At 47.7% G+C, this 12,646-nt stretch overlaps 1 long non-coding RNA gene across 4 annotated transcripts; it reads left to right on the forward strand.

Annotated features, from left to right (window-relative positions):
- LOC142037110 (uncharacterized) lies at positions 1–6,822 on the forward strand. Of its 4 annotated transcripts, none has more exons than XR_012652288.1 (4): positions 1–60; positions 1,871–2,284; positions 2,772–5,057; positions 5,727–6,822. It is a non-coding gene; the product is annotated as an uncharacterized LOC142037110 (long non-coding RNA). The 4 variants fall into 4 exon arrangements; XR_012652287.1 differs by lacking the exon at positions 5,727–6,822 and having other exon boundaries at positions 2,772–4,628; positions 4,958–5,633; XR_012652289.1 differs by lacking the exon at positions 5,727–6,822 and having other exon boundaries at positions 2,772–2,890; positions 3,435–5,633.
- The last annotated feature ends 5,824 nt before the right edge of the window (positions 6,823–12,646 follow it).

Consider the following 12,646-nt stretch of genomic DNA (forward strand, 5'->3'; position numbering starts at 1 on the left):
GATGCAACCCCCACTTTCGTGGAGCAGAAGACCACCGAGGTCCACTCGCTTCTTGATTTTGTAAGCACACCACTAACGGCATTGCTACAGCTGCAGAGCCATGCCAGTTTGCCATTTCCTTTGCTACCTGGTAAAACTCGCTACAGTGAAAAAGAAATACCTCAGATGTTAGCGGTGACAGGGGTATTTTGTTCTCGCTATGTTTCCTGCCAGTGTCAGAATCTCTGCAATCTGAAATACCCTGTTGCAGCCAACATACTCTAAATCAAGCTTTAGTAGGGCAACATGTTAAAAGGAACAAAATTTTTATATCACTCATACGCACAATTTAAACCTCAATCTTGGTCCCATGGTTCCTGCAGTAAATACCTCCCTCCCCAGCCCCTACTATAAAGTACTAATGGGTTACAGCTGGAATAGGGGGTTAGAAGAAAATCAGAACACCGTCTCTGATCACCATAAACCCATCAGCAAAACCTTTTCTCTCACATGGCCGATAGTTTGCCAGCTTCCTTGAAAAGGATCTCTAGCCAACATTAATTAGGGTGGAACATTTGCTAATAGCTTGTGCTTTAAAATAAATACAGATATACCTGAGGAAGTAAAAGAAAAGACGGGGTCCCAGCTGAAGCACCTCGGGTACAGCAGCACGCAGCAGTGGATTGCTCCTGGGAGCTTTTCTAGTGTGTATTTGTTTTGTCACTGCATTTCAATACATCCTTTCTTTTTTAAAATTTGATTCCTGAAACTTTATACCAGTAAGTAGTCTTTAATTTGAAGCTCTTAGTAGCAGAATCAATATTTACAATATTTTTTTGCAATTTATGCTATTGTGTTTATGTAAAAAAATATTATTTCTGTTGCTCTATTTGAGGTAGGAACAAACATGATATATTCTGTGAGTTTTCAGCAACTGAAAGAAGTAAGATTTAAAGGCAAGCATTAGACAATTTCCTAATATGACTGCTGAAATGGTCATATATGACAGATACTTTTGAGTGTTTGAGGATCTGGTATGTTTCATACAAATAAACAAGCATTATCTATTTTTTCTGAATTTCCATTGGCATTAACGTTCTTTTCTGAGAGTAAACTTGCGTTTTTGTTTTTAAGGAACTGGTAAAATTTGGTGAAATGTATTCACTGATACAGAATTATGAAAGTAAGGGGGGGGCATATATATATACACACACACACACCACTCAGTGAAGTTACTCGCCATTTTTCTGATTTGTCTTCATGTGTTTTTAGCGAAGTTACATTTATGAATACAGCATCTGTCATTAGTTTTTTGATGTAACTTCCCCTCTCTTTGTGTGTTTGTGTCAGAAGTCAGAGCATGCAGAAGTCAGGCTGTTCCAATTTTGAGATTGCATCATAAACTTTTAGCACAGTAGAAAGAAATATAAATAGTATTCAGTCAATTAGAGCATCTTCTTATCTCAAAAGCATTTAAATTGTAACCAGGAAATACTAGCGCACTGCACATAGTACATTTCTAATTGCTAGAAAAAATTTTAAAACCCTTTCAGATGTAGGTTTTAGGAACAAGTATCTCGTGGGGACAGACTCCAGCATTTCCAAATAGTCAGGGCTGACAAAATGAAATACGGGCTGTAATTCTGCAACTTCTGCTAGGTGAGGGAAAATAACTGAGCGTTTGTTATGCAGTCTTCAAATTCAAATGAAGCCTTATCTATAGTGCCTTTTGCTCTATCATGCAGCATTTGTGTTGGGCAACTAGCTAAAGCAGACGTTTATTTTCACTTTCCATTAATTTGTCGATAACGGTGTCTTCCAAAGTTAAGATCAGCTTTAGCAAATAATGATGCATTGGGAAAGTTCAAGCCATCCTATTCCTCTTTTGCAGCATTCCTATGCCAGCCCTGACATCCTGGGGTCAACTTCGCTTGAAGAGAATCAAGCGAATAAAGGATCCTCCTGTTTTCAGCTGCGCAGCAGCGAACATCTATCAGACACATTTGGACATTTCGATGGTTTTGAAGTGCCGGCGGCCACACAGACAAACCACCCCCTCTCAACCAAGCTGTTATTTTCTCAGCTGAAAGAAGAGCCAATATTTTGGCAGCTTACAGAGCTTTTACGGACTCACTAAATGATTCAGGCAGCGGCCAAGGGCTGCAGCCCTGCTCGGCACAGGACCAGCTTTGAGGTGGGATCGGGGCATCCAGCGCCGCATCCCACCGTGGACAGAAGACGTCTCCCGGAGGCCGGGGATCCCATGGTCCTGCCAGGCACCGACCCCTGGCTGACAGCCTTTCTGGTGAGGACGCTGCCCTTGTGCCCGTCGGTAATCACTGCTGGGAAGAGCCTGGCAGCCACCCAGCGGGTACCGGGGTGTCTACCAAGATGCACCACTGAGTTATGGGGGGCTCACGTGGCAGGGGTGAGGGGGAAGAACCTGTTGATTTGGCAACTGGCATCAGATGATCTACGGAGAGGCTATGGATAATATTATGGTGTATCTTTGTTTCTGCTGGTGTAGAAATCTGTCCTTTTCTATATGCTCATATTTTGTAGCAATAACATTTTTCCCAAGGGTCTTTTTCCTTAGGAACTATGCTAGAACTACTTGAAAGTCTTTTTCCATTTTAACATTTTTATTTTAACAAAAATTTTCAAGCAACAACAACAAATCATAGTGGTAATGATTGCTACCCTTTTGTTGACCACTGCAAAAATTTCAGTGGCTGCTATCAGTGTTTTTATATTAATCTGACAGAGAAATTTAACTTTTTTTTTTTTTTAAGATTCTTCAAAAATTAGGGTTTTTCTGAGATCCTGCACAAAGGACTGGGTCCCAACCAACATGGCGGCTGGAGAAAATGAATGGCTTTCTGCAAAGATAGCTCAGGCGTCGTGCTGCTGGGTGGGTGAAAGCTCTCAGAGATGCTCCCGTCTCCCCTGTCTTGCTGCCCATTTTCCACCCCCTGCCCTGGGAAGCCGCCTGCTGCTCTACTCCCTGGCCCCAGGCCGGGCTTATGGGTCGCTCCGTAAAACTGCAGGCACACAGATGCCATGCAAATTCACAATTTATGCCTCTGTCATTAACTAATCTTTCTATGCGTTTCCTTTTGGGAAAGCTATTTCTTACATGGGCCCTGGGGGAAGCGGGGGGAAGCGCAAGTGCACGTGCTGGGGACGGTGCTGTGGGTTTATGGCAAAGTCTGAAACTTGGGGCTGTAACTGTGATTTTTTATTCAGTGCATGCAATTCAGTAGAGTCTTCTCTATTGGATTATGTCTCAATAGAGACATCAGAAAAATATTTTCTTTGTAGTTTTGTCACTCTTTTTATCAAAGACTTTCTACTTGCTTGAATTTATACGGAAAATGAATTTCAATCAACAGCAACTAATTGTCAAGACCATAGTGTTGCCCTGCAAGGTTTGACTGAGCCTTATTCACACTTAGGCTGGAAATGACCAATTTTAAAGGAACTTGCCAGAGTAAGGAAAACATCCCTTTACATGAGGAGAAGAGGGTGTCTGCAGGGAAATGAAAGGGAGATTATCCAGAGGACAACGACTGCCATGCCTGTCACCAGTGCATTTAGCCACTGAGGATATTTTATCCGCTGTTACTCTTGTTACCCTCCTCTCCTTGTTACCTGCTGCGGGCAGAATTCAATGTGCAAACCATACCAAGAACAAAGTTCTGGCACTTGCAATACTTTAAAAGAACAATATGTCAAAACCAGCTTTTGGGGGCATATTTTCAACGACTTCCACCTGAGGCATTGCCTGCATGAGGACAAGCTGGACCCTTAATTTGACTTGAGTGAAATTCTGATAGTTTAATTATACGCGTGCTCCTGTACCACTTACGCTGCCTCTGTTTGAATAGTGGGTTGTGGTTCTGATGTTCCTCCCCTTTTCTCCATAGAGTTGCACCTGAAGTGGCTATTTTAATGTACACACACACACACCCCCAGGCAGAAGAGACAAGAGTGCTTTGCTGGTGTAAGGGTATGTGGTTTACATTTTGCTTTGCAATGCACTCTGCTGACAGAATCTGGAAGTAGTTCTGCTCTTGCCCTTTGCCTTATTTTCTGGTACTTGTTCTACTTCTTTTGATACTTGCTCTTGTACTTTTTCTGCTTTGTTGTTCTTTCCCCCCATTTTTCCTAGATATGCTGTATTTTTTCAAAACACAAATCTCAGCATGCACCTGCACAGTCCCAGATGTACTAGTGTTACTCTTTAGGTCAGATATCTGCCTTCCATGCTTCAGAGCAGCAGTGGATTTCTCATTGCCATAAGCACAGTAAACTCAAATTTAGTTTTTAAAACTTTATTTCCTCAGCTTGGAGACATGTTTCTTTCTAGAACCCCACCTACCTTGTTTCTTTAATTTTTCTCTCTAAAATGGTATGGCTTTCTGTTTTAGAATTGCATATCCAAGACTTGAACAAGAAATTCAAGGTATTTGTTGAATTTGAACTTTGCAGTGCTTTTCCACTCCCAGTTAAAATCTTGATACACTAATTTAACAAATCTCCTAATTTTAAAAGCTTGTTTTTAGCACCCTCTAGAACAGTACCTAATGCTTTTGCTTCTTTTGCAACAGGCTGTCTCGTTTCTTATGGCCACAGAAATGCAGTCCAAGGTAAATTAAGGGAACGTGGTTATTAGGACTTCTGAAAGATCCAATAGTCACCAGCTAAACCATGTCATAAAAAGAACTGATCTACAACAAGTGAAGTCCCTGAAAAAGCCTGGAAGCAAAATGGCTATAATTAAAACCTGAAAGCAATGACTTCATAAAGAAGTAAACGAAGAGGCGGGCTCTTTGTAAATGATGATCTAAAAAAATGTTCTGGGTTGTGAGACCTCATTTCAAATGTATTCATTAAATAATATTTGAATCATTTAACAGTTTGAACTCTACTGCACTGCTAATATCTTCAGGGGATTTTTTTTTTTTTTTTCCGCCAGCAACAAAGAAGTCTTTGTTCCATCTCTGTGCTTGGGCTGTGCCTTGGATATTAGTTGGAAACCTGATCGCCTGACATCGCTAGAAGTCTGCGCGTACAATGTGAGTCGTCTGCAGCCGGGATTAAATCAGGCCTTTTGTACCGAGATGCTGAGGGGCCATGTGATCTTGGAGAAGCGATGGTTATGGATGGCAGGAGATTTTTAACCCTTTGCGCCTGTGGCGGGGAGCCGGGGGGGTTTGCTGATGTGTTTGCAGGGGAGGGGGCTGCACAGGGGCAGCCAGGGCTGCTGTGTGTACCAATCGTTAGCAAGCCTGAGAAATCCCTGTCAAAAAAGCAAATAATGCCTTACACGGAGTGGGTGCAATCCAGCCCCACGTGAAGGCCCAGGTGGAGATGGGATCCCTGGCAGGGGGGTGTACGGGCACCTCCCTGCGGCACTGGAGACCCTCTGCTCTGCTCCCGGCACTGCCCGGCCAGCTGGGGCTGGCTGCCGGGGGGGTCAGCGCTGCTGCTGTGCCAGACTGCCGGACCAAGCGCTCGCTGCCTTTGGGACAGCTCTTCACCACTTTCTGTGGGCAGAGGCACTTTTTCTTCAAACCGGACAAATCAGGACTATGAGACAAGGTTCAGCAATGGCTCAGAAACATGAGTTGTTCCATAAAATCTTGTGAAGTAACGTGATAAATAATAAATACAAGAGTATCTTTATTTGCCTGGTGGCCTTGAAATCTGGGCACCCCGTTCTCAAGCATTCCTCTTGCTCGCAGGACACGCAGCTTTCTCTTCAGCCGAGACCGGGAGGTTGGGACCCTTACGTAGGGAGCGCCAGGAACAAGAGCGTTACCAAAGACCCTGAGGGTTGGCCGTGGGAACGTACTGGCAGCACTCAGTGGGCATTAGACAACAGTGAAAAGTGGGGGACACTCAGATGCACGGCCCCGTGGAGGTTTTCCAGGAGAGACCCATCTGGTCCATGCCAGGTGAGTTACTCCGGAACAGTGACATCTAAAACCGCATCCAACAGCCCCTGCTGCTCCCCCAGCACAGTCCCGCTCTGCCTGGACAGAAAGATGCTGTTCTGCAAGGGAGAGAAGGGAAGGACTCGCAAACACAGCGTGTAAAATGTCACGGGATTTCAGGATGTAAAAAGGAAGGACTAAGGTGAACGCTCCCTAGAAGCTAACGCTTAGGGAAAATTAAGTCGTTAGGACTTTACAAAATAGCCTCTGGTTCTCTCCTTTCACAATAGTTCAATTTGTAAGATGATGAAAAATGAATTAACTTTAGTGGTTTGCTGGCATCACCCACAGTGAGCTAGACTATCCAGATGCTCAAAGATCATTCCTGCTCCACCAAGCTTACATAAATCCCACCTGGTTCAAGTTTAAGAAAACAACAGAACAAAGTCAATCATACAAACTCCATCATAAAATACCAAGGAGGGTTAAATACCAATTATCTGTACAGAGAGGTACTAATTTTTATTTACGTTTCACCGAGTTATTTTAGGAAATATAAAACTCTTAATGGTTCCTGCCGCCAAACTAATTCTTTTGTGCTGTATATATGATCTAATTCCTTTTTTCTTTCCTGCCCTCCCCAATCAAATGTGTAACCCTACAGTGTGTGTTTTAAGGATGGGAATTTGAAGGGGAAAAAAAAAGTCCAAGAGGTATACTGTAGTAGAATTATGATAGATGGGAAAATTTGCTTTAGCATTTCCTAGTGTTTTTACTAACCGTACAATCTCGATGTTGTATTATTCTAGCACTGTCCTGTTTTTTAGTGATCCAAATTAAAAAATTTAAATGTGTTCAACATGTACACCTAAGTGCCCCATATGCTGTAAAGGTTTTCATCTAACTGACGTAAGTGGGACCCAATATACTTAATTGATGCAAAAAACCTGTTTGCAGCAATAGAAAAACATACCAATATTGTGAAAATATCATGATCCATACTGAGGTACCTGAAAAACCACATGGGAAAAATATACAGCTTAAGGTTGCAGAGATGTAAAGAAACTAAACCAGCCAACCACCTTGCAGAGAAACAAACAGGAAAAGCCTTGTGAAGGGCTGAGTTCTGAAATCGCTGCCAATCTCTGCGGGAAACGACTGGAACAGTTTTTTAGTCCTTTAACTCTTATTATTCAGTTATGCAATTTTTAAAATGGGAAGCAGTCAAGTGTCTGAGGGAATTTGGTTCAAACTTTCCAGAAAACAACATTGTTGGCAAAACTAAACATGAAATATTTACATCAGTAAGGCGAACTTTTCAGAAACTGAATGCAAATCAGGTTTTACAGAGGAAATTGTCTTTAATCTCAATTACAAAACAGTCACCTCCAGACATTCAAGTAGGGAAGGACAAGAAGCGACAGAGGACGTCGGATGCCTGTACATCTTTACACGCCGCCTCTCAGTGCGATTCCCAGTGCTGCCCGGCTCGGGAGGCCAGCGGTGTGATTGTTCCCGCAGCAAACCCCCTGGGAGCCCGCTAGACCCCTGTGTGATGCAGCCCTTTGCCTGCAGCTGGTCTGGCAGCTGCCAGCACAGCCCGTGCCACGCAGCACCCAGGGATCTGTGCCCCTGCTAGAAAAGAGCACTTCTGTACCCAAAACTCCTTACCCTTCTTGGGAACTAAAGCAGGTGCACACAAAACTCCATCATCTCCTCTGGAGGAATACCTTCCCTCATGATCCTGCTCCGCACTCGCTGCACTGTCAAGCTCATCTAATGATTTTACATTTTTGCCTTCTGAGTCGGTCCAGTCACTGTGTTCACTATGATTTTGAGAGGGAGGAGGTGCAATAGTTTCCCTGTTCCAGGCAGAAACGTTGAAAACCTTCCTCATAATGTCAGCCACCAGACTTAGAGACCTGTCCTTCAAAACATTCAAATTCCTTTCATTGCATATCCCTGCTAGGAGCAGAAATCACTGCCAAGAAAAACCTATCAGCTTTTTTGCAAAGTAACCGTTGGGAGACCATGCTCTAAAGACAGGACTCATCGCTTTGGCTGGTACGCGACGTGCAGCGGCAACCAAATAGTTTTTTGTATTGTTCCAGATGGCTGCACTTCCAAACGCTGTAGAGGTTACTTAGTAGCTAAAATTTATATACCTGAAGCCTGACATATTAATGAAATGGCATCTTTATAGAGCTGGGGGTATAAACACCACAGAAAACTAAGATGTGGTTTTGCTCGATGGAAGGGTTTAAAAGGCTTCTTGCTAATGACTAGCTGGGCTAAAGTTTTTCTAGCATATGGGCTTGTTTTGTACAGTTTATGTGGTGGTTTCTTCGTTAGATTCTCAGTGGTAATGAGCCCACACAGTTGATTGCTGCAGGGAGAAAAAAATCATTCTGAATAGGTTTGCTGAATAATTATGAACTGAGCTGAACTCTTACATTTGCTTACTAATTGTATGGTTCATGATGTTTTATGTATGATGCATTCATTTTGTTAAAAAGGAATTATTTTTTTTTTTGCTGAGCAGCAACTTTTCTCAGCTCAAGTTAAACTGGCATAGTGGAAAGAGCTGAATTCAAGTCTGATGAATTTATGTTGTTTGAATTTTTTTTTTTCTAAATATCAGCCCCACCATTCGGTTTTCAGAGCTTGCAATATGAAACCCAAAATTGTGCTATTGTCTTGAGAGTTGAAATAAATGAATCCCCTCAACTTTGGATTTGGCAGGAGCAATTACTATTGTTAATTTAGAAAATAATCCCCTGCAGCTACAACTATTTAAATAATGCCTTTCCCTGCTTCCCCCAAGATGACCAAAACCCGAAGACTGAAAGTAAAAATATGTTTTGTGAAATATACTTTTCACTACTCGGTACAAGTTGAGAGAGGCTTCCTTCTCTTTGGCTGGGCGACTGTGACCCTTTGCCACCGAAGTGCTCCCAACAGCACTGGTCACAGTCCAGGAGCACCCTCCCGCTAGTGCTCCCCAGCACCACACTGACAAGCCGGGAGGTGCGTGGCAGGTTGGCAGCCTCCGGGGCGTGTCTAATGGGAACACGTTCCAAGTTAGAAACCAGGGCTGAGCCGCTTTCTAACATTTAACAAATAGCAAACATTTACACCATGAGCCTGTAGAACACTGCAGCTAGTTATGGGACCCTACCATTTCAATCAACTCGCTGTTTTTACTGCCAAAATATTTAGGCTGATACTATTTCCATGTTCGCCATCGGCTACTTATATACTACTCCCAAGCTGCTGCCGGATCCGGGCAGCGCTGCCAGCGAGTTACCATGCTGAAACTTTCAGTCTTAAAATTCGCTCCTGGAAGATAGTGATGCCTAGGCCAGCGGTGGAGGAGCAGAAAAGCCTCCTAGTGAAGCAGTCCAGGGAAGGAGCGAGCAGCTAGCTGCTGCCTGCAGAATACAGCAGCAAGCCTTGCTGCTGGCCCTGGCAGGGACACCTGTGGCTCCCGCTGGTGGGCACAGACCAGAGACAAAGAGAGAGGAGGATTAATGCTTGCCCAGAAGCATCTGAAGATAGTCAGCCCATGGACCAAGGAAGTCTCCATCCCTCTAAATGTATTCTCCTTCACAACATCGCTCTGCTCTTCCAGAAAGACCGTGCTTGCTCTGCTGGAGGAAAAAAATGGATTCTGGATCTTCTAGGAAATGCAAGATAAATCTTCTGAATTGGTAAAAATCTGTCTTTTCTGAACCATTTGGTCTCTTCTGTGGAAGCCAACGTTACAGGAGGTATCTTTGAAGGCATGACTCCCTGCTTTAGAAAAGAGCTGCAATTTCAGAGAGGCCTGAGGTCCTTTTACATCAGCAAAAGTAATTCTTCACAGCAGAAATCTAGCTGCCTTGCAGGTTCAACTTTCTTCCACACCGCTTGTGATCCAACTTTCATCGTATCCATGGTGCAGAGGGAACAGACCGTTTCCCCAGAGAAATACCTGTATATAAACACAACAAAGAAGCTGTGATAAAAAAGGTCAACTACAAATGAAACCCACCATGATTACAACAGTAAGTAATTACCTCCAATAATACTCTGGACAGATATATTGTCCAACTGGCACGTGGTATCTTACACAGAAAGTATCCCTTTAGGCCACCCTAGGGTGGACACACCAACAAAAACTGGATTCTAGCTGAGATAAAAGCAGTGTTACTTCTCCGAGGTGGATGCTTCACTTGCCGATCTGTCCTAGCAAAGGGCTGATCACATTCCTTGCCCACAATAAAGACATACCAGCCAGAGAGCCTCAGCCCTTATTGTGCAATTCTGTACTGGCACGACAGGCATTAAACCGCCAATATTGTTTTGGTTTACAAATGCTCTTACTTGTTCTGTTGCTCTTACTGTTTTGATTGGCGCTCTTAAAATTAATCCAGCCTTTCTCCTTTTTTTCAAATAATCCAGTTTTCAAATCGGATGCCATTTTGGTCAGAAAAATAATAGATAACAAGTGAACGCTAGTTTACACAACGAATTATTACCATTTCAAGGCAATAACCCGTTAAAGTGAAGAGCTGAGTGCGTGCCACGTCTATACACGGAGGTGAGCTGGGATCCCACTTCTCTGTGCCGTACCGTCATGCCCCTGCAGGCTTGCCCTTGGCAGCCACCACCCGGCACTCAGCAGACCTGCTGCTCTTACCGTTCGGAGAACATCTCCTTGGGAGCAAAAGCCAAAGCATGTTAACGCCACTCCTGTGAGGTACAAACTTCAAAAAGTTCCATGACGTGACGGAGAAGTTGCTCCCCCACTAATGCCAATGGGCAAGTCTCCTCAATGAAAGCATCATCCTCTTCCCACGTTCGGGAAACGGTGTTACATCTACCACGAGCTTTGTCTCCGGCGCGCACCTGCCTCGCTGCCCGCGGGGCCCACATGCCGGGGCCAGCGCAGGGCGCAGATACGCCACGCTTTCTGCCTCGCCCAACGCCGGCTTGAGCAGAGGTCAGCACAAAGCACCCTGGGTACGTGCCGGCCGTGCTTCCCGCAAGCGTCGTGCAGCAAGGGGGGTCATGCGCTTCAGGAACCGGTTTCTCTGCTGGGACACGCTCCAGCTCCCGTGAAAGTTAACAGAAGTTGTTTGAGAGCGGAAAGAGCTGGGACGGGCTGTGGGTGAGCCACCAGCATTTCCCCCTCCTGTGAGCCTGCAGCGGCTCTGGCGTGAGCGGGGTCCCCTCGAGGACCAGCTGATGGTGCCCTCAGTCACATCAGTAGTCGCGAAGCCCCGAGGGAACGGCGCTCGCCCCCGGGCCCGGAGCCGTCCTGCGCCCGCACACGGCGCGGCAGGGGGCCCCGAGGGGGCTGTCCCCAGGCCCGGTGGCGAGCGGCGGCGGTGTGGCAGGGCTGACCCGGCAGCCCGAGCTCCCCCAGAGCCGCCCCCGGCGGAGAGCGGGTCGGGCGGTCGCCGGGGCCCGGTGGGCTGCCCGCCCGAGGCCCCCGGAACGCGGCAGGACGGGCCGGGGAGGGTCACCGCGGAGGGGAGCCGCGGCGCCGGCCGGGCGGCGCCGGTGCCCCGAGACGGCACCAGGCAGCCGGTGCCGGCGCCTCCGCCGAGCCCCCCGCCCCGGGAGCCGGCCCCGTCCTTCCGCGGAGGGGGAAGGGGGGGGCCGGGCGCGGTCCTCGGCCAGTCCCCCCGGGCCCGGCTGCCCGCCGTCGGGGCGGCCCGGGGGCACGGCCCGGCCGCCTGTCTGCCCGGCGGGGGGTGCGGTTGGGGCGGGGCGGGCGCCAGGGGGCGCTGTGCCCGTTCGGAAGAGCCGGCTCCGACGGCGCGCACGCAGGCGCAGAGGCGCGCGGCGGCGACGGGGAGGCCGGGGCTCGGGGCTCGGCGCCCGGGGCTGTCCCTGCTCCGCCGACCCGGCGGGCCGCGGCGCTGCCCTCGGTCCGGACCGCTGCGGCTCCGCGGGGGACACGGGCGCAGGGGCCGGCGGCCTCCCTCTGTCCCTCCCTCCGCGGCCGCCGTTCCCGCAGCGAACGAGCGCGACTTTCCCTTTATTCCTTTGTGCCGCTGTCGGGCCGCGCGTCCTTCGGTTTCTGCCGCGGTGCCAGCCCCGCACCCCGGGCCCCGGGCCCCGCGCCCCCCCCTTGTCACTTTGCTAAGTAATAATTTCCATGTCCAATTCCATTTCTTCTCTAGTTCTGAAATCTCCGAGCCATCAGCAAGGAGGATAGTTCACATGAAAACTAATTACACAAAATCAATATTTAATCACAGCGCAGCATCCTGATCCTGCAGAAAAAAATCCCTTTAAAACTCTCCTGCCATATACAAATACTCCTCGGCCGCTTATTTATAGATCTCTTTTTTTTTTTTTTTGGTGGGAGTAATTTTCGGTTTTATTTTTTTAAACTATCGACACATGCGAGCCGTGCACATCTGGAGTGCCTTATCCTGCCGGCTGTTTTACCACCCACCCCCCCCGGACCCGAGGGGTCTTTGTCCCCCCGGGGAGGCCGGGCTCCGCCATCCCCGCTCCCGCCACCGCCCGGGCGCAAGAGGGGCGCTGGGCCGCCCGGCTCCCCTGCGCGCCTCCGGCTGCCCGGGCCGGACGGGGCGCGCCGCTCGGCGGCCGGCTCGGGGCTCGCGGGCGCTGCGGGGTTTGCCGGGACGGCGGGACCGCCGAGCCGCTCCTTCCGCCAGCCCGCGACCGTCGGGCGGGTCTCGCCCCGGCGGCCCGTACGGGGCGGCTGG

This window comes from Buteo buteo, chromosome 11 (genome assembly GCF_964188355.1).
Source record: "Buteo buteo chromosome 11, bButBut1.hap1.1, whole genome shotgun sequence".
Classification (NCBI taxonomy): Eukaryota; Metazoa; Chordata; class Aves; order Accipitriformes; family Accipitridae; genus Buteo; species Buteo buteo.